General features: G+C 35.9%; 1 pseudogene; it reads right to left on the minus strand.

Annotated features, from left to right (window-relative positions):
* Nucleotides 1-407: 407 nt before the first annotated feature.
* Nucleotides 408-488, minus strand: LOC112925566 (U4 spliceosomal RNA; annotated as a pseudogene).
* Between the last annotated feature and the right edge of the window lie 21,651 nt (nucleotides 489-22,139).

Raw genomic sequence — 22,139 nt, forward strand, 5'->3', positions numbered from 1 at the left:
CTATATTTCTCCTTTTTGGTGGGGTCTTTGTCTGGTTTTGGAATTAAGGTGATGCTGGCCTCATAGAATGAGTTTGGAAGTATTCCATCTCTTTCTATCTTTTGGGACAGCTTTAGTAGAATAGGTATGGTTTCTTCTTTAAACATTTCATAGAATTCCCCTGGGAAGCCATATGGCCCTGGACTCTTGTGTCTTGGGAGATTTTTGATGACTGCTTCAATCTCCTCCCTGATTATTGGCCTGCTCAGGTTTTCTATTTCTTCCTGTTCCAGTTTTGGTAGTTTGTGGTTTTCCAGAAATGCATCCATTTCTTCTAGATTGTCTAATGTATTGAAGTATAGCTGCTCATAATATGTTTTTAAAATTGTTTGTATTTCCTTGGTATTGTTGTTGATATCTCCTTTTTCATTCGTGATTTTATTTTCAATTAGCAATAATTGTACCTCGGATAAACCTCATTGGCTATGATACTGCCACTGCACAAAGCTCATTCATAATTTTATTAATTTGAGTCTTTTCTCTTTTGTTTTTAATAAGGCTGGCTAATGGTTTATCTATATTATTAATTTTTTCAAAGAACCAACTCCTGGTTTTGTTGATCTTTTCCACAGTTCTTCTGGTCTCTATTTCAGTGAGTTCTGCTCAAATCTTTATTGACTCTCTTCTTCTGCTGGGTGAAGGTTTTATTTGCTGTTCTTTCTCCAGTTCCTTTAGGTGCAAGGTTAGCTTTTGTATTTGAATTTTTCCCAGTTTTTTGAGGGATGCTTGTATTGTGATGTATTTCCCTCTCAGGACTGCTTTTGCTGTATCCCAAAGATTTTGAATGGTTGTATCTTCATTCTCATTAGTTTCCATGAATCCTTCTAATTCTTCTCTAATTTCCTGGTTGACCCTTTCATCTTTTAGTGGGATGGTCTTTACCCTCCACGTGTTTGAATTTCTTCCAAATTTCTTCTTGTGATTGAGCTCTAGTTTCAAAGCATTATGGTCTAAAAATATGCAGGGGACGATCCCAATCTTTTGGTATCAGTTAAGACCTGATTTGTGACCTAGAATGTGATCTATTCTGGAGAAAGTTCCATTGCACTTGAGAAGAATGTGTATTCAGGTGCGTTTGGATGTTAAATTCTGTAGATATCTGTGAAATCCATCTGGTCCAGTGTATCATTTAAAGCTCTTGTTTCTTTGGAGATGTTGTGCTTAGAAGATCTGTAAATTACAGAAAGCCATGTTGAAGTCTCCCAGTATAAGTGTATTATTATCTAAATATGTCTTAACTTTGGTTATTAATTGATATACTTGACAGCTCCCACATTAGGGGCATAAATATTCATGATTGTTAGGTCCTCTTGTTGGATAGATCCTTTAAGTATGATATTGTGTCCCTCTTCATCTCTTACTACAGTCTTTGGGATAAACTTTGATTTATCGGATATGAGGATTGCTACCCCTGCTTTTTTGAGGACCATTTGAATGGTAAATGGTTCTTCAACCTTTTTTTTTTTTTTTTTCAGGCTGTAGATGTCCTTAGTTCTAAAACAAGTCTTTTGTAGACAGCAAATAGATGGGTCTTGCTTTTTTATCCAGTCTGAAACCCTGCGTCTTTTGATGGGATCATTAAGCCCATTCACGTTCAGAATTACTATTGAAAGATATGAATTTAATGTAATTGTAATACCTATTCAGTCCCTGTTTTTGTGGATTGTTTCTTTGGACTTCTCTTTCTTTTACAGAGTCCCCCTTAATATTTCTTGCAGAGCTGATTTGGTGGTCACATATTCTTTCAGTTTCTGCCTATCTTGGAAGCTCTTTATCTCTCCTTCTATTCTGAATGAGAGCCTTCCTGGATAGAGTATTCTTGGCTGCAGGTTCTTCTCATTTAGGACCCTGAATATATCCCTCCAGCTCTTTCTGGCCTGCCAGGTCTCTGTGGAGAGGTCTGATGTTAGCCTAATACTTCTCCCCATATAAGTTAGGGATCTTTTGTCTCTTGCTGCTTTAAGGATCTTCTCTTTATCTTTGGAATTTGCAAGTTTCACTATTAAATGTCAGGGAGTTGAATGGTTTTTATTGATTTTAATGGGAGGATCTCTCTATCTCCTGGATCTGAATGCCTGTTTTCCTCCCCAAGTTAGGGAAGTTCTCAGCTATGATTTGTTCAAATACACTTTCTGGTCCTCTGTCTCTCTCCGCCCTCTGGAACCCCTATTAAATGTAGATTTTTCCTTCTGAGGCTGTCATTTATTTCCCTTAACCTTTCCTCATGATCTTTTAATTCTTTTTTTCTTTTATCCTAAACTTCCTTCCTTGCCATCAACTTGTCTTCTATGTCACTCACTTGTTCTTTTACCTCATTAACCCTCATCGTTAGGACCTCCAGTTTGGATTGCATCTCATTTAACTGATTTTTAATTTCAGCCTTATTAGATCTAAATTCTGCAGTTATGAAGTCTCTTGAATCCTTTATGCTTTTTTCTAGAGCCACCAGTAGCTTTCTAATTGTGCTTCTGAATTGGCTTTCTGACATCGAATTGTAATCCAAATTCTGTAACTCTGTGGGAGAGAGTACTATTTCTGATTCTTTCTTTTGTAGTGAGTCCTTCTTTCTAGTCATTTTGCTCAGTGCAGAGTGGCTAAAAACAAGTTGTACTTGTTAGAAGCGTGAACTCTTCTCTCTGTAGCATTCCAGCGGATCTCTCTTTAAATCTCAGGGCAAATTTGTAGGTTTTCAGGATGATTTGAAAGTTATCTAGGTAAGTTGTTGGGGACAGGTGACTTGGGGACTCTACTCTTCTACCACCTTGCCTCGCCACCCCATCGCCGGAGGTATACTTTAAAACCTAAAATTCAGGGGCAGCCTGGGTGGCTTAGCAGTTGAGCACCTACTTTCCCCCCAGGGCATGATCCTGGAGTCCTGGGATGGAGTCCCACATTGGGCTCCCTGCATGGAGCCTGCTTCTCTCTCTGCCTGTGTCTCTGCCTCTCTCTCTGTGTGTGTCTCCCATGAATTAAATAAAATCTTTTTAAAAAATAAAACCTAAATTTTTTAAAAAACCACCTAAAATTCAAAGGAAAAAAATTCCACAAGTTTTGATGCTATTGACTCTTAGAAAGCTTGCGTGAATGGCTGAGGACCAAGGACACCATAACATGAAAGGAATTGCTCCAACAGAGAAAGATTTGCTAAGTAAGTTGTACCTATGGCTTACACTTTATGTATATTAACTCATTTCATCCTCACAATAATTCACCAGGGGAGGTTTACTGTTATCTTTCTTGCATTTTATTATTATTATACATTATTATTATTATTATTATTATTATTATTATTAGAGAGGGAGGGGGGACAGAAAGACTTTTAATGAGGCTCCACGCCTAGCAAGGAGCTTGACATAGGGCTCAATCTCAGAACCCTGAAACCACAACCTAAGTTGAAATCAATAATCAGATGTTTCATGAACTGAGCCACCAGACACACCTATTATCCCTCTTTAAAGATGATGAAATTGGGGTGCAGAGATTAAGTACAATCATGTGTCCAAGACTAGACAGAAAGGGAGCAGAAGGAACCCCTGGGTGGCTCAGTGGTTGAGCGTCTGCCTTTGGCTCAGGGTGTGATCCTGGGATCCAGAATTGAGTCCCGCGCTGGGCTCCCTGTGGGGAGCCTGCTTCTCCCTCTGCCTGTGTCTCTGCCTCTGTGTGTGTGTGTGTGTGTGTGTGTGTGTGTGTGTGTGTGTGTGTGTCTCATGAATAAATAAATAAATCTTAAAAATAAAGAGGGAGCAGAAGAGAGAGAATCTGAACCCGGTACCTCTGACTCTAGACTCTGCCTTTCACTACTACTCTGTATAGGAATATAATCGGTATGGTACTAGGAATAGAAATTGATTACTGTGACACCCTCTCTAGCTGGTAGTGCTATCAGGATCTGCCTTGGTTTGAGAAGCTGGAAAGATACTCTCAGCTTAAGGTTTCCCTGGTTATTCTGGAATCTTTCATGAGGGTCTGGCCCTCTCATCCTGTGTCCTATATTGGTAAAAGATGCTGGCAATCAGGTTACTTTTATGAATATTGTGATGGAAGAGAGGAAGAGAAGTCAACATTGACCTTTGTCCAAGGAAAGCATGGAGAAGGAGAGCTTCATCAGAACAGGGTCATGACTTTCTTAATAATAAATTTGGGTGAGGGGAGTGAAGAAATCTGTTATGCATTTTGTCATGGTCTAGAATAATGGCTTTCTATTAGAAGTCCAGGTACCATCTAAACCAGAGTTCCTTAACCTCAGAACTATTGACATTGTGGAATGAATAATTTTTTGTTGCAGGAGGCTATTCTGTGCATGGTATGATGTTGATCAGCCCTCCCAGCTTCTCTCTAGATGCCAGTAGCACCCTTAGTGTGATACCCAAAAATGCCTCCAGATATCACCCAATGTCTCCCGGATGCAAAACCATCCCTGGTTGAGGTTGATTGATATATACAGCTGTATGTGCTTACAGTTGTGATCTAAGTGGGATGAAGGGTTTTTATAACTTTAATATTTATAGAATTCCTATGAATTTCTATATTTTTAGAAAAATGGGAATTTTTATTACTAAGTGGATTAGAACTAATATTTATCCTTTACTTGGTTAGTTGATTTTTGATAGAGTAGTGGCATGTAAGATAGGAAAGGTAGATATTTTTCAGGACATGGAACCATGAAGGCTAAAGCAACCTGGAATGCTAAGACACTGACTTGTTGAGAAGTTCCAGAAATGCTTCAGTAGGGATATTTCTAATCCAGGCAGAGGGAAAGCTTATTATATAAAAAGGTAGTTAGAGCTTAAACCACTGTATGAAGAAACAGTGACAATGATGACTTAATCAGCTTTCTTGAATAGTTAGTATCATGGTACATCAGAGCCAGAAGGCCCACTTAGGATCTGCTTATACAGTCCTCTCATTTTACAAAGGAACCGGGTATATGAAGGTTAAATTACTTGACCAAGTTCCTGGTGGCCAAGATAGGAATAGAAAGTAAATTTCCCGATTCCCATGTCTACTAAACACAATTTCTCTAGGAAATGCATGAAATCCAGAAGTTATCAGGAAGAGCCTTCCATTTTCACCTCTAGAACCAAAACCTCTTTTTTTTTTTTTTTTTGTTCATGTTAACTGGTTGTTTTTCCTTTCTAATATTTCTCCTAGAATGCTGTTCTGTGTTTCTCTTTCATCAACTGACTTTTGTTTTTTGTAGAGAAGAGATCATCTTTATATCATTTCAGTACCTGGCATGGTTATTCAAGTGTTTAAAGAAACAATATTCTATGAACCTTAAGAATGATGAATTCCAAGCGTAGTGGATTGATACAAAGGGTAGTACTGCTAAGTACCCAGATGATACCTGTGTTTTCCCATTATGGGGAAAACAATTATTGAATGCTATTGTTTTATTTTATTGATTTTCAGTCTTCTCAGATTGATTCCAGAACAGGATTCTTTTCTCCCTTGCTCAATCTTGGTTCCCTGGGGCCTCATGTGGTAGTTGTCAAACAGGAGATCCTTAATCAATGTATTTGTCAAATGATGAAATAAAGTAGTGGATTTGCCAGTGTGGACACAGTAGAAATATTCAAAAGGAAAATGACATGCCACATAGTTTCTTGACAACCATTGGCCAAACAGAGCATGCATCATAATGTTTAGAAATAGCACACACAGTCAGCCAGACTTGAATGAAAATTCTAGTTCTGATGGTTATGAAGCATGGTACCTTCGTCAAGTTGTTTAACTCTCTGAGCCTCAACTTCTGCATCTGTTAAAAAGTCATAAGAGAGTATTTATCTCTTAGAGATCTTATCAGGATTAAAGAAAATAATGCAAGTGAGTTGATAGGTGAGAACTTGGGATTAGCACTTAGTATGCACTTAATAATCGTGAGCTGCGTGGGAAGGATGCTTCTATCCTATGTGGTCATTTTGCCCATGGAGAAACTTTTATTGACCAAACACCAGGATTTTGGAAGAATTACCATGCTGTAAGTATTAAAAGGTATGCCAGGCAAACCTCTCATTGCTTCCAGCATCCAAACAGAGGTGCCTTTCCTTCCTTTCCTCTTTGCCATAGGGCCACGGCATGGGCCATTGAGTAGCTGGGTAAATGGACTAGGAACCTCACCTACAGGCCAATTGTTCCTGATTCAAATAAAGGGTGAATGAAACAGCACTTTCAAGTTCAGCCCGAGTCCCAGTCTTTCCAGAGAAGTCTTGCATGAGAAGGCGTATTGAGTGTGCAGTAGCTATCAATAAAATGGACTTCATGTTCCATGTGGCTATTTTTTCCTTTGTGTCATGGAATCCAGAAAGCACCAATGATGAAACACTAAGATGCAGCCCATTCAATTATTATCAAAAGGAATATCAGTCTTAGGATCCCACCCTTTATCTAAATGAGAAAATAAAATGTAGATAATAATAGCAACTAGCTAAGGGATGGAATCTATATATATGAATAGAGAAATTGAACATACTATATTTAAGTGATGAAAAGTAGGGGTCCCTGGGTGGTACAGTTAGTTAGGTGTCCAACTCTTGGTTGGACAGGTCATGATCTTAGGGTTATGAGACTGAGCTCCAAGCCGGTCTCCAGACTCACTCAGCATAGAGTCTGCTTATGATTTTCTCTTCCTCTGCCCCTCCCTGCATCCCCCCTCTAAAAATTTACATAAATCTTTAAAAAAAAACGATGAAAAGTATCCTGAGAAATGTTAGCCAACATTTCATCCATGAAATGTTTATTTTCATCCACCCCGCATCCCTATACATACTGCCATCATGTAATGGTAAATTGAATTAACATCTACTTAACTTTTGAACAATGAAGTCATATACCTCCCTGATGTGTGACTTTGGGTTTGCACATATAGATTTTTGAACCATTCAAGATAGGTTAGGAAAAGCACTGGGTGTTGCAAAATGATAAAGCAGGGCTGAACCAGATAGCATCCCCTTGAGGGAGATGCAGCAAAGCAAGGAAACAGCCTAACCTGAGGAGAGCAAGAGGTGGGGGGTGCTATGACAGATGGCAAATGTGGTCTCAGTGAATGGCTACCTTCTGATAAGCACTGCCATTGCTGAACTGAGTAGATTGTAAAAAAATTAAAATTAAATAAAAATTCAAGAATTACTTCATTTGTTTCTTCTTGAGTATGGATATTTCTTTATGTCTCTTGGGCCACTGTGGGCAAGAAAGAGGCAGGAAGTCAATAATTTTAAGACATAAACAGACTTAGAGCACTAGAAGAGAATATTCTTTTATTCATTCGCTAATCCCTCAGTCACTTATTTATTCCTTTAATGAACATTTGTGTGTTTCTTCTATATCATAGACAAGAAAAAAAAATGAGATACACATCTCAGTTGTTTTGAAGCTCTTAATGAAAATCCCAGAGGTAAAAATATTGGAAAGATTATAACAATCCAGAGATGATATATTAAAAATAACTGAGCCATAGCTGTCACTGTAAAGGAACCATATAGAAATATAAAGATTCTTTTTAAGTTATTTTATACATTAGAAAAAATATGATATTTAATATATAATATAAAAATATATACATACAAATGTTGGCATACATTTATCGATGTCCTGAACAGGCTTTAGATCTTTAAAAATTATGAATTAAAAAAATAATGATTATACAGAACTGACACTCTAAATTTGGTTGTCACTGAATGATAACAGAATGATAAAAAGAATGATAACAAAATGATAAAAAGAAGTATAAGATTTTTATATTAAATCATCTATCACCCACTTATAATTGGGTAAAAGATAATTCATGTTAGTTCATATTGTTGACTGGCTTTTTATGATAATTGCTTTTTGATCGGTTTTTGCAAATTGGAACTAGAGATTTATAACACCAGGAAGATTTTTATTAAACCTTGAATAAAAAAATATGCTTATAAAGTGAACTTTAATTATATTCCTCTGCAAAAAGTTCATATTTCACAATTAAATAAAAACTACTTAGAATTAAGAAAGTTCTATTGATGCAACATTCTGAGTTCCTTGGAAAAAAGTAAGCTATAATATAATAAGGAATTGGGATGTGAGAAAATACTGTTCATTTCTCACTTTAATAATTAAAGTCACACAAATTCCATAATTATAATGATAATAACAACAATAATGATAACTCCCATCTATTGATCACTTAGGATATACCAGTTCAGTGTCCAACACTTGTCTCCAAGTCATTTTACTTAATGCTCACCACAGCCACAGGAGATAAGCATCGTTACTCTTCTCATTCTATAGATGAGATGCTGTGGCACCAAGATGTAGAGTTCTTTGTCCAAAGTCCCACAGCTGATAAAGAATGGAGGTAGGATTCTCCAAGTCTGTCTGTCTTCTAAACACACTGGATTAACTATGCTGGCTGGCCACATATAGAAATTAGTTTTTTTGACACTGTCTGCTGACATTTGCATTGAGGAGAGAAAAAAAAAAAAAGTCTTACCGTAATCCTAGTTTGATTTCACAATGTGGAGGAGAAAGTGGAGAGGAAAGTGAACCCTGTCTCTTGATAAATCATCAATTCTATCTCAGTGGGATGAATCCTTTCAGTGTCCTTGCATTCTGAAGCACAGCTTCCCACCCTAAGAACCTATTTAGTTCTGAGAATATCATATCCAAAGCATACGGATTATTTGAGGAAAATTTCCCTTGCACATGCATTACAGGGGGGAAATCTCAAATGTGACTCAATCTCAATGAAATGAGATAAACAAAAGAAAAATGAAAAAAAAATTAGCTCTATTCTCCTATTCTGTCCAGCACTCTTCTCTCCCACAGTCTCCATTTGGAAATACTTTCTCAGCCTTCTTATGGTTTTGAACACATATTTAACATTTTGAGAAACTTCTATTTGCCTTTGGCTAGAATATCCTACATAAACATCCTCTGCCTACTTATTTAGAACAGCTCCTGTTTCTTCTCACACTCTCCTTTTGCAAGTTCACTATTGTGATAATAGTCATATCCCCCCAAATGTAATAATTAACACTTAGTAATAGGAATGTAGGAAAGTTTATTTTTGGTTTCTCTTACCCCAAAATCAAATTGCTCTTTCATTATGGTCTTAAGGGAACACGAGCCACGTGGCTGTATTCCTGAATTTCCAAATCTCATTCCTGAAGAATTCCATGGACCAGAGATCAGCCAGTTGGCATTATGCTGAGAATTGCACTTCCTAAAAGCTCTCAAATGAAGAATGCCATGAAAATGACATTTTAGTCAGAGATCCCAAACTGGATTGACTTCCTCCCTTCTCACTATTCTTGAGCCAATCAGAGATGACTGCAGCGTACATTCATTTGGAATGACAAGGCAGATAAATATCAGGGTGATTGAAGAAAGATGAAAATGGAACGAGTCGGAAGATAGACTGAGAATGGAGAGAAATATGTTGTAGTTTGAAATGAAGCATCAAACTTATTAGTTGTATGACACCAATATCAGTGTATGTATAATGTATAATTTGGGAAATAAGTATATTTGGAAATAATTGGAATTTTTAATTTGATTTTCTAAACTTTATAATATTTTCATTTTCAGCATCATCTTGACTCTTTCTTCCAATCATTCAGCTGGATGGCTGGTCAACTCTTCCTAAGTTAGTTTTAAGGGGCCTTTCTAAACTATTCTCATGGTCCCTTTTTAAGTGGCCTATGCTTCTTAGCATGCCCTCCTCTCTATACCACTTTGAGTCCACTCTCATTATAACAACTCACTTCCTCATTCCACATTTTATTTATTTATTTATTTTTTTCACTCCACATTTTGTATTTAAGAGTTTCTGATACTCTCTAGTTGTAGGAACATTTGATTCCAATTTATGGAAGGGCAAAAGATTGTGTATTGTTCTTTTTTGAGCTGGAACATCCTGATTATATAATTTCAAGACATCAGCTTTTGTTATGTCTCTCAATTTTCCCAAAAATGATAAAATTATCAAGATGGTAGAAAAATGTAATTGTTCCTTCATGAAAATATGAAAAAAGCTGGTATAAAATATTTGTTTCTCTCTCCCTGTGAAATAAAGCAACAGAAATGTATTGGGCTTCTCATTCTTGCCCTGAATGGTCATTTGTTATCAGGATAGTTGAAATGTTAGCCACTTGCCACACTGCTTCTACCCACAAGATAGAAAAAATTCCTATCAATTTTGAAGGGGTAGCTTGAGTTATGATTATTGTTTTGTTCTTGAGGAATCTGTATCTTTATCACACTTATGAAAACAAAAGAAAATAAAATTATAGATCCAACTTTTTGAAAATGGGTTGATGAAGTTACCAACATGTGATGGGATTTGAAGAATTCTACAAGAATCTGATTCCTGACTCTGCCCTAAACACTTCCTACCCCTCCTTATTGAGAACCAAGTCTACATCTGGGTTAACCCTCTATTTCCTCCACTTCAGTTACAATTATTTTTTTCTTTTTAAAGAGAGAGAGAGAGAGAGAGAGAGAGAACAGAGGGAAAGAGCGAGAGGGAGAGAGAGACTCTTAAGCAGTCTCCATCTCATGACCCTGAGATCATAACCTGACTGAAACCAAGAGTTGGTTACTTAACCTGCTGAGCCACCCAAGAGCCTCTTGAGTTACAGCTTTCTAATTTATAGTTTTAAATTCTATTAAAATGCAAGAGCATCTTTTTGTTGTTGTTATTTCATAAGAAATTAATGTATTTACTTTGCAGAGGTAGCACTAGGTTTGCTGCAGAGTGTGAACATGATTAATATTACCTTAAAGTGTTATCTGGCTCAGATTTGCCTGCGTAGGATGTAGCTTCATTAACATGGAATCCCATTCACCTTCCAAATGAAGAAACTGGAAGAAGGTTTTGATAAAGCAATAAGAGCTTCGGGGGTGAATTTAAGTACCTGAAGTGCAGATGGTGATGCCAGTGAATGGTGAGAGGGCACAGGAGGAGAAAAACACTGAACACACACAAAGTCGCCCAGCTTTAGAGTTATGCCTAAAACAGCTTTGTCAGAAGCCCTCATTTATTTTCACCCAACTTGTTTACAGTTTTCAACCCACATTTTAACCACAGCTCAACTTTCAGATTACAGCTGAGACTCATGTTTATATTTAAATAAGAACACCTCGCATCCAATAACAAACTGTTGGTTCCTGAGAAGTTAGGGTAACAAATGACAGTCCTGGATTGATACAATTATGAATTTCTTTAATTCAAACCTCATCTCCTCCTTCAAACTCAGCTCACTCTTTTTCAGGTAAGGCTTTTCCACAACAGTATCAGAATATAAATAGTTAATGTTTCTATTAAAACAAGCTTTTAGATGAGGCTGAGTTGTTCTTTGTTCTTCACTAATATCACATTAATAGTTGAGTACTTTAAGCCTAGGTATATAACGTGTCTTTGTAACCAATGAATAATATATCATATTATTATACATATATGTGATATATCCACATATATACATATGCACATATATGTAATTCACATGTACATAAATGTGAAACAATCTTCCATTTTCCTTATTAGCTTTAATGACTGGTAACACATAATCTCTTATGAGTCTACGATTACTAAAGTTGTTTCTCCTTTGACAGAGAAGTTACCTTGGATAACCTATCCCCACATAGAGTTTTATGACCTGCTCTCCAAATTATACAAATTACTCAGAAGTGAAAACCACAATGGAAATATTACAGAATCACATTCCAGCTCTGGAACACAATGCCTTGGTTGTTAGCCAACTTTCTTTTCTTCATCGTTCAGAGTAGTTTATAAAAATATTTTTCTATGCCAATATTGAGTACTGGCACTAATGTGTTCTCCTTTAAATTTATTGCTGGAAGCTACCAGGATAATTTGGAAGGAACATATCAGTATAAACCAAATAGTACATCTCAATCCAGGAGTTCTCTCATTATCCTAAATAGATCATTAATTTGTATCATGGAGACTCCATCTGAAATGTATGGTCAAAGAGTAAAAGAATGGGCCAAGACTTATAGGAACTTGCTGATAGAACAAGATGTTACTGCCAATCTAGGGTCTCATCAGGGTAAGTTTTCTGTGTCTCAATAATTTCATAAAACGATCATGTAAGAATTTTGTGCAATGTCCTGGGCATTGAAACTGTGCCAAAGAAACGAGACAATGCAAAGAACATATATTCTATGATCAACATTTATAGCAACTACAATGCAGTGTTACATTAAAAAACATAAAACATGATTATGTAAAATTCATTAAAAGTGTTTTAATATTAGGAAATCTACTTAACTACTTATATAGCTAGTCATGTTAATAGGTTAAATAAATACATGTGACTCACACAATCGATATAAAAGACATCTGATAAGATTTCATAGCATTCCTGTTGAAAAACTTTTTGAAATGATCATGTATATTTTCTTCATAGGATGGGAATAATAAAACTAAACCATGACCTGCATCACAGTGGGTGAATTTTCATTAAAATAAAGAATAAGACATGAATCTCACCATTACCGTCACTATCTAGCATTATCCTTTGAGAGCCTGCTTAGACATTAGAAGAAAACAACCAAAAATGAGGTGTAATCATGAGAAAAAGCAGGCTAAATTGTCAATGTTCGATTTTTTTATTGCATATTTATACCTCAGGGTAACCAATTGGGTGGATGGAGGGCTTTTTGCACAAAGCCATTTAAAAACTAATTTACAAAACCTTTTTATTCCTTTTGACAGTAATCAGTTAAAATATAATAGAAACAAAACTAAAGTATCTAAGGATAGCAAGAAATATGTAATATCTTTATGAATAAAATTGTACACAAATTTTTTGAAGCTCAAATAAGACCTGAGATATGGGCAATTGTTTTCTGAGGATGTCAATTTTCTTTGAATTAATATATAAATTTAATTCAATTCTGATAAAAATCTTTTTTTCAAGATTATGATCAAATGATGTTGAAGTTGATCTGGAAATGTAAATAGCGGATTATGGGCAAACATCTTCTGGAAAATATGACTACTGAAGGGGATCTAAAATGCATTGTAAAGTCATGGTCATCAGAAGATTCTGGCACTGGAATAAATACAAAGAAACAGGGGAATTTGTATTTAATTTTTTTACCACTACAATACTCCCTGAGTACATGTTAAGCAGAACATCATTTCCTAGGCATGATTATTAATCACTTCATAGCCATTATCATGTAGCTATATATATAACGAATCATCACTGGCAAATGTACAGTTCTTGCTATTGTGTTCAACCAGCTATTTTTCTTAATATGGATGAACAGGTTATGTAGATGGAAACAAACACCACTTTTTAATGTCAAAGGAGTTAATTTTTTATTTCTGTTGCCTACAAAAACTCATACAATTCACAACCAATATATATTAAAAAAAAAATATATATATATATATATTTTTTAAAGCAATATATATAGGTAACACAAGTTTAGAGACAAATTAGAAAATATATACCTTTACCCATCCTAGGATATTCTTCTTTATTCATCACTGACAACATGAGGGCTAAGATTAGTATTTTATTCCTTAAATTTTATTTTTAATTATTGGTGAATCTGAGATTTTGCCCGCATTTATGAATTACTTGTGTTTTCTTCTGGGGATTGCATATTTATATTTTTAGGCCATTTTTCTTTCCAATTTGAGTTAATATTTTTTACAAATTGGTTTCTGAAAATATATCTACATAATAAGGTTGCTAGATTTTTGTTTTTCAAACACATGGCAAACATTTTCCTATATTGTCTTTTAATTACTGATAATGCATTTCATCACAAAGAAATTTTAATTTTTATGTAGTCAGATGTATTGATCTTTTTCTTGTGCCTGTCACACTTAGTGGGAACTTCCCCATGCTTATATCCATTTATACTTCTCTTGTAAACTGGTGATTTCACTTTCATATGTAAATCTTTAATCCATTTAGATTTATTATGGTGTCAAGTACAAGAAGAGAATATAATTTTATTAGTCTGTTTCCTTCGTTATGAAATGTGATCATTATTTGATAGGAATTAATATAATTTGATATATATTAGTATCTACTGTAATATATATTTCATATAGTATATTTTTATTATTTAATATAATTTGATAGAGCAACCAACATTAATTTTAAGCATAATAATAAATACACACAAGTTAAACTGTGTAATATCTTCCTTTCTTACCTCTTCTTGCCACAGCAGACAGAATTCTAAGGCTGATGTTGGAGGAGAGAAAGCAGCTTCCAAGAGGGCCCAGAGGACCCAACTTAGGGGCACAGAGACTGGCTGCATTTCAAACATAAGCAGTAAACATTTTGAAGGGCATATTGGAGTGGATCTAGAGATCTTTTATTCCATGCACACTCCAATTCCTCCTACCCCCTTTATCCCTACTGCTATCATCATCACCACTATTGGCGGCAAAACCTCTCCATTATTTCATGAAGAAATCTCAGGTAGTGATGATGAATGGGGTATACAGGAAACAGTCTTCTTCATTGTTATTCTAATATATGCACAATGCCTTTGGTATCATTTTGAGGTAAGATACTACCTAAATTAAAGTGCTTTATGTGAACATACACATATTTGCTTAGAGAAATTTTTATTGTCCAATTTTTTTTTCCAAAACAATTTTATGTCCATTTGAACAGGTTCTCACAACCAAAGAGACGTCTGAAAGTTACTACTTTATTAATGTGATCAAAGCAAATATTAACAGGAATGAGACAAATCTAAATTACTAACATAATCTGATGTGAAGAAACCAGCATCATTTCTACAATATTACTGATGGAATGGATATCTAATTGTGAGAAAACATCAAGGTTTTGCAAATCAGCAAAGACTGGGAAATAATTCCAAACTGAAAGAGATTGGAGAGATATGTCAACTAATTGCAATGTGTTATTCTGAACTAGGTCTCGTTGGTTTCTTTGTTGTTTGTTTTTCTATATTTTTGTCTTTATTAGTTTAATTGTAAAACTTGACTGGAAGACTGAAAATTAGATGGCAATGATATATCTGTTCTAATTTCCTGGGTTTTGGTGGTAGTATTGTGACTATAAGGAAGAATGTTCTTATTTGTAGAATATGACAGTAAGCATTTAGGGATGATTGAGTTGGGTATCCTGGTGGCAACTTACTTTCAAAAAGTAAAAGAATTGTTAAGAGAAGGAGAGTTATTTCTACAGTATCCAACACTTTTCCGTAAGTGTGAGATTGTTTCAATTGTTTCAAAATAAAATAGATAAGAAATGATTAAGCATAACTTGACAGGCAAACTATTAAGGCATAGCTACTAACTTCCTACAATGTTGCTAGCATTTTGCCATGATCTATCGGTGATGGGTGGTCATTACTTAAGATGTGCTTGCTGCTTTTGAAGCGTTTACAGTCTACTTGAGTATATCATATTTGAAATACAATTATTTAAGGCTAATAAAGTTCTCATGTGTTTGATAGGGATTTAGAGGTTGACTGGTGTATATTGAAATAAAAAAGAGTGCCTTTAAGGAATATTTTGCCTGAAACATTCTTTAAGAGCTAAGAAGATATTTCTCTTGCTTGCATCAATGAACTGTGGAGAAGCAAGGGGCAAAAAGTGATGATTATGTTGGGTAGGTGAGAATGGGTGACTAGTAGAGGATTGTCAGCTGAACTACCTACCAGTTGTGGAGCTAGGCTCTGGATAGGAACTTGCATAGAGTCAGCAAAATCCAACATTCCACCTCCAAATTGAAATAAAGCACATGGCAAATCTTCATTTTTCTTTCTCACATAGAGACTGTTTGGTAAAAGAGGGTTTTGTATGCCAACAATTAAGTAATATGTACTGAAAAATGATATCAACTAAATAAATAAATATATGAGAAATAAAGCAGGTTTTTAATGCTTACGTTATTTTTGTAAAGAGGAAGAGTGACCTGACTTCCTGAAAGTTTTCTGGGATAATCAGTTCTATTCTTTCAAGCCACATTAATGTTATTTTTTTCATCCTTTGCCTCAACCACATTGCACTGGTTGAGCTTCCTTTCTGGGCATCACCAATTACCCATTAGTGGTATCTTAGTTTCCAGAGGAAATTAAAGAAAAATAGGAATGAGAATATGAAAACAAATACGCAGAGTCACTAATCTTGATGAAATCATATGTGTCATTAGAACAATGGAGGGAAGATACATCTAATGCATGATCTCTGCTTCAAATGTTAATTAATGGCCACCTAGATTTCTGCTGAGACATCTTCAGTTGCAGATATATTGCCATTTGAGTAAGTGTGTATATATGCATGTCTGTGGGCACAAGTCATGACAAAAGAAACAATATCTTTCACTTTCTAAAGGATATTTCTTTTTTCTTAGCTGTAGTATATAAAGTGTTCTAGATGATTTTTGGAGCAGCACTGTGATATATTATCATGCCCACCTCCTTCAAATCTAGTCTTTAACATAGTAAGTAAGTAGCACTGTTGCTATTTTAGATTCATGAGGATCTTGGGATAATTTTTTTTTCAAAAAAGATGAAAGCATTTCTAGAGTCTGTATTAGCTTACTGGTCCTGCAAGCTCTCTTGAATAAAGATGATGCTATCCTGCACATTAGTTTGAATATTCTACCCACAAGTATCCCCTCTTCATTTCATTGCTTGAATCAGAAGGTCCCTAAAGCTTTCAATCACTTCAATCAACATAAAATGTTACCTAACACTTGTGACATATATGAATTATTTGGAAACCTGGAAAAAAAAAAAGGCTATGGATGATTCAAAAAAAAAAAAAGAAGGGGAATTAATTGATTTGGTGAAGAATCCAGTTATTGTTACTTTGAATATCTTCCTGAGTTCTCAAATATAACTAGAGATGAACATGGTATGGGTTCGCTGGGGAAGCCTTCCTAAAAAAACGGCCTTTTCTTCTCCATCTTGTTGTGCTGCTTGGAGGACAACTGACGTGTTAAAATTCTTCTCTCAATGAATGGATGTAGTATACTCAGATTGTGTGGAAACGTGGAAGTTGCTTTGATGGCTGGAAAAGGAAACTCAATATTGACAAATAAGGTGAGGAGATAGAAGCAAAGTTTGCCATGAGTGTATTCCCTGGACAAGCTTTAAACAGTGAGCTCAAGTGGGAAGCTCCTGAGCACAACATGATATTCATTCTGAATAAATTTACTCATTAACCCAGTACTTAACATGAGCCATGTCCTACACTAGACACATGAAAACTGAAGCTGATTCAGTCGGCCTTGATGGAGCACACTACACAATAAATGGGAAGTGAGGCAAACACGGGGTGACTACATTGAACCTGAACATGGGACCATGATGAAAGTAGTGTAGAGAAAGGAAATAGGGTATTTTGTAACAAATAGGGAAGAGCATTATTCCTTCTGAAAAGTTAAATTCCTATAATTTTTTAAAGATTTTATTTATTCACGACACACACACACACACACACACACAGAGAGAGAGAGAGAGAGAGAGAGAGAGAAAGAGAGAGAGAGGCAAAGACACAGGCAGAGGGAGAAGGAGGTTCCATGCAGGGAGCCCGATGTGGGACTTGATCCCAGGTCTCCAGGATCAAGCTCTAGGCCAAAGGCAGGCACTAAACCATTGAGCCACCCAGGGATCCCCCCTGTAATTTTTTTTTTTTTTACAGTGGTAAACTCCCTACAATTCTTACTTTTTTTTTTTTTCAATTCTTACTTTTATATTGCAATATTGCTAGTCTTTACTTATATATATTTTTTCTTCTTTGTTTGCTTATTTTTGCTTTGCTAAATAACAGAACACCACGATCTGGGAGTCTCACTGTTTTTGAATTAAAATGTTTATTTATGAGAACTTAAAAAAAAACCAAATGGGTCAGTTTCAGTAAATTCTCCAGGGGCTGCAGCAATAGTTAATTGGTTCCGTCCTGGGGCAATGATAGCCAGCATTTCCCAAGACTAGGACTTGGAACTTCTCCAGAGGTGGTAGATAGGCCTAACACCAACAGAAGGTTCCAAGTCACATGAATCTGGGGAATTATGAATTGAGTGAATTTACATATGTTTATTTACCTCAGGATTAATTAGAAGCTTTAATATACTAGTGAATGATGTGATTCACCAAGAAGAGGGTATTTTGTTCAGGGATTTTCAAACACAAAGAGCTGTGGACTTTTTTATTTCCTCCTTAGGATTGGCAGTAATATAGCCCTCTGACTTTTCCAGTTATATCTTAAAACAGTCCATGTTTCAAATGTCATCCCATCGGAGAGATTTTGCCAACCACCCTATCTAAGTGAACATCAGGCTTACATCAATTTCTACCCTCTCACCTTGTTTTTGTTCTCCTTCTCTGTGTGTTTCTCACTCCCTCTTAGAACGTAAGGTCCCTGCTACCATAGAGCCTTGCTTCTCTTCAGTGCTTGCCACACACAGTACATACTCAAAATATGTGTTCACTGAATTGATCCTGTGTTGCCATCTTCAGTGAGTGACTTTGGTTCCCACGGCCACAAGATGGCTGCTCGACTTTCAGGTGTCATAACAATGTTCTAGATAGAATGACGAGCAAATGATGAGTCATGTGCCTCCTGGTGCTGTCCTTCCTATCTGGAAGACCAGAGTGGTTTCTGAGTGGTTTCACCCTCTAGGCTTCTGCGTGTATCTCATTGCTTTGACTATGAGCTTCCGAGGATTCTACAAAGATGAGTATTTTAAACAGGCAAATAGCCATTGTGAACAAAATAAGATTTCTGTATTTAAGGAAGGAATAAGGCTATGTTGGGTATTATGTATGCCATTAGCATTCATCCCCCCCCCCCCCCCAGGAGGCTGTGATTGTCACATCTCAGCTTCACTTGTGTTACTTCTTTGGCTCCCATAGACATTTGAGTTTGCAGTCTTGAACTAGACATTTCTTTTTTTAATGTAAAGATTTAATTAATTAATTAATTAATTAATTAATGAGAGACACAGAGAAAGGCAGAGACATTAGGCAGAGAGAGAAACAGGCTCCCTGCAGAGAGCCTGATGTAGGACTCAATCCCAGAACCATGTGATCACAACCTGAGCCAAAGACAGATACTCAACCACTGAGCCACCCAGGCATCCCTTTTTTATTTATTTATTTATTTATTTATTTATTTATTTATTTCACAGATTTTATTTATTTATTCATGAGAAACAGAGAGAGAGAGGTGGAGACATATGCAGAAAGAGAAGCAGGCCCCTGCGGGGAGCCCAGTGAAGGACTTGAGCCCAGCACCTCCTAGGATCATGACCTGAGCCAAAGGCTGACATTCAACCACTGAGCCACCCAGGTGCTCTTAGGCATCCCATTTTATAAATAATAAAGATTTTTTTAATTTATTTCAGAGAGAGAGAGTTTATGCAAGTGGGGGGAGGGGCATAGGGTGAGAGAGGGAATCCCAAGCAGACTCTATGCTGAGCATGGAGCCTGACCCAGGACTTGATCCCTGGACCCTGAGATCATGACCTGAGCAGATATCAAGAGTCGAACCTTTAACCAACCAAATGCTCCTGAATTAGACATTTCTTAAAGTCACTTTTAATCTTTAAATTTTATGATTTACTGATCTATGCATCTCCAGCAAAAGCCTTTGATTTATCTGTATATAGAAAGTTCTTGCATATTTGGTTTAAATAATTAACTTAATAATTATTTAAGGGAAAAAGCTTCCTTTTTTCCCTCATAAATAAAAGCAAACCAAACCCAAAAAACAAAAAAAAAAAATAAAAAAAAAACCCACTTCCAGGTAATAGTCAGCTTTGTTCTGAAGTCATTCATCGTTGTGTTCACTGAAGTAAAACAAATGGTCTGTAACAAGTGACCGTCACTCCCCTGGGAAGGTCTGTCATGCAACCATCACGAGTCCTAATCACAGTCTTAGGAACAATGATGACGCTGTCACTAGAAGGTCAGGAGAGGAAGCTGAGAGGCTCTCAAGTCTCAACCAGTGCAAGCCTGACAGAGGACACAGAAGTTAAAAAAAGAAAAAGGAAAGAAAAAAATCAGATCCATGTAAAAGGAAATGAAGACACACAAAGAAAACTTTGTGAAATGTGTTGAAACTTGGAACATTTGGTTTTATAAAATATCGTGTCACCTTCTAACAATTTTCCATTTTGCCATTTGATAAGTGACAAGTTTCACATTGCACAGGTGGCCGATTCCACTACAAATAGCTTCTTGAGCCTTATCAGTATCATTTATCAGAGGCAGCAGAAAATGTGGCCTTGCACTAGAGACATTCATTCCAGTCCTATCTACACTGCTGAAGGCTAGTGGATCTCAGGATGGGCCAAGATGATAGGCTGATATTTACTGAGTGCGTATTAAATGGTAGGTAGTGTAGTAGACATGTTGACATTCGTTACACTATTTATTTCTTCTAAGAGCCCTGCTAGCCTATTACAAAAGAGAAAATTGAAGCATACAGTACAAACTTAGGCAAATAACCTGAACTTGCTGATTTTCCATTTTCTCTAATCTTATTAGCATTGGACTGGTTGATACCCTTTTTCATTTGTTAAGTGACTATGTCTAATAAGGTCCTTAAAATGGAGTTCCTCATTTGCAAACCAGAGATAATGAATCTGCTTTATTGTTTCAAGAAATAAGGGAGGGTGGGAAGGAGGGAGAGAGGGTACAAGGTAAGAAAGAAAAAAGAAAGAAAGAAAACCAGGAGTATATATAAGCTCAGACTTAGACTATCTTTGGGTTTCTTTTTCTTTCTTTCTTTCTTTCTTTTTTTCCTTTCAAGATTTATTTGTTTTGTAGAGGGAGGGAGTGGAGTGGAGGAGTAGAGGGAGAGAGTCCTAAGCAGACTCTCTGCTAAGCATGGAGCACAACACGGGGCTGGTTCTCACCAGCTGAGATCATGACCAGAGCTGAAATCAAAAGTTCTACCTCAACCAACTGAGCCATGCAGGCGCCCCTACCTTCAGATTTCTGAAGAGCAGCACTGGAAATAATAAAACAATGACAACAACAACAACAAAACTATAAGTAAATAAATAAATAATACAATCACTTAAAAATCCTGAAGGAGAATTTTTTTTCCCTTGAGTTCTATACCTAGACAAACTATTAAGAAGGCATGAGGATAGAATATTTTTAGACATGGAAGGTCTCCAAAAATCCACCCAATCCCATGTGACCCCTGCTCTATCATCTGTCTGTCCTCCAAATATAGCAATGTGTACCCTTCTTCCCTTCATAATTATTGCAGCTGTGTTTCACATGCAACATTCCTTTGTACAATATAATTAAAAATGAATTACAAGAAAAAATGAAATAGATCCCAGATTATTATTAGATTCAACAGAAATAAAATTATATTCTCATAAATATGTTGTGGAAAACTAACATAAGGAAAAGAAGAATTATAAAAGCTGTACATGTTTATCATTAAAAGGGAGTGTTTAGATGATGAAATTGAATGTTTCTTACATTCAAAAATTTAATTGTTCCACATATGTAACTTGACAAGCGTTCTTAGTAACACAGCTATTCTTTATTTTATTTTATTTTTATTCTATTTTATTTTATTTTTTTAGTGATTCTCTATTTTAAACAGATACATAGTTTAACACACCAAGCTTTTATCAATATCTAAGTTTTTAATGTCATAAATGTGCTTACTTTTTGCTGGTTAATTGATCCATTCTATGCTGGATTGGTCACAATTGTACCCCAAGGTATACTGTATATCTGAAATATTTCCATCTTTTGTTTCAATAACATTTGTAGGAGTAAAACTAACCTCTCAAAATATGTGACAGAAGGGTTCCAAATTAATTTCAGCCTAACCGGGATATTCAATTGTATCTTTTATTTAAAATGGAAGAAATGATAATATATTTTGAACATTTATCTTTAATTTTTTACCAATAATCTAGTTCTAACAATCTAGCCTGTAAAGTTTTTTTTTTTTCTTTTTAAGATTTTATTTATTTATTCATAGAGACACAGCTAGAGAGAGAGAGAGGCAGAGACACAGGCAGAGGGAGAAGCAGGCTCCATGCAGGAAGCCCGATGCGGGACTCGATCCTGGGTCTACAGGATCATACCCCGGGCTGCAGGCGGTGCTAAAC

Source organism: Vulpes vulpes, chromosome 9 (genome assembly GCF_048418805.1).
Source record: "Vulpes vulpes isolate BD-2025 chromosome 9, VulVul3, whole genome shotgun sequence".
NCBI classification, from domain to species: domain Eukaryota; kingdom Metazoa; phylum Chordata; class Mammalia; order Carnivora; family Canidae; genus Vulpes; species Vulpes vulpes.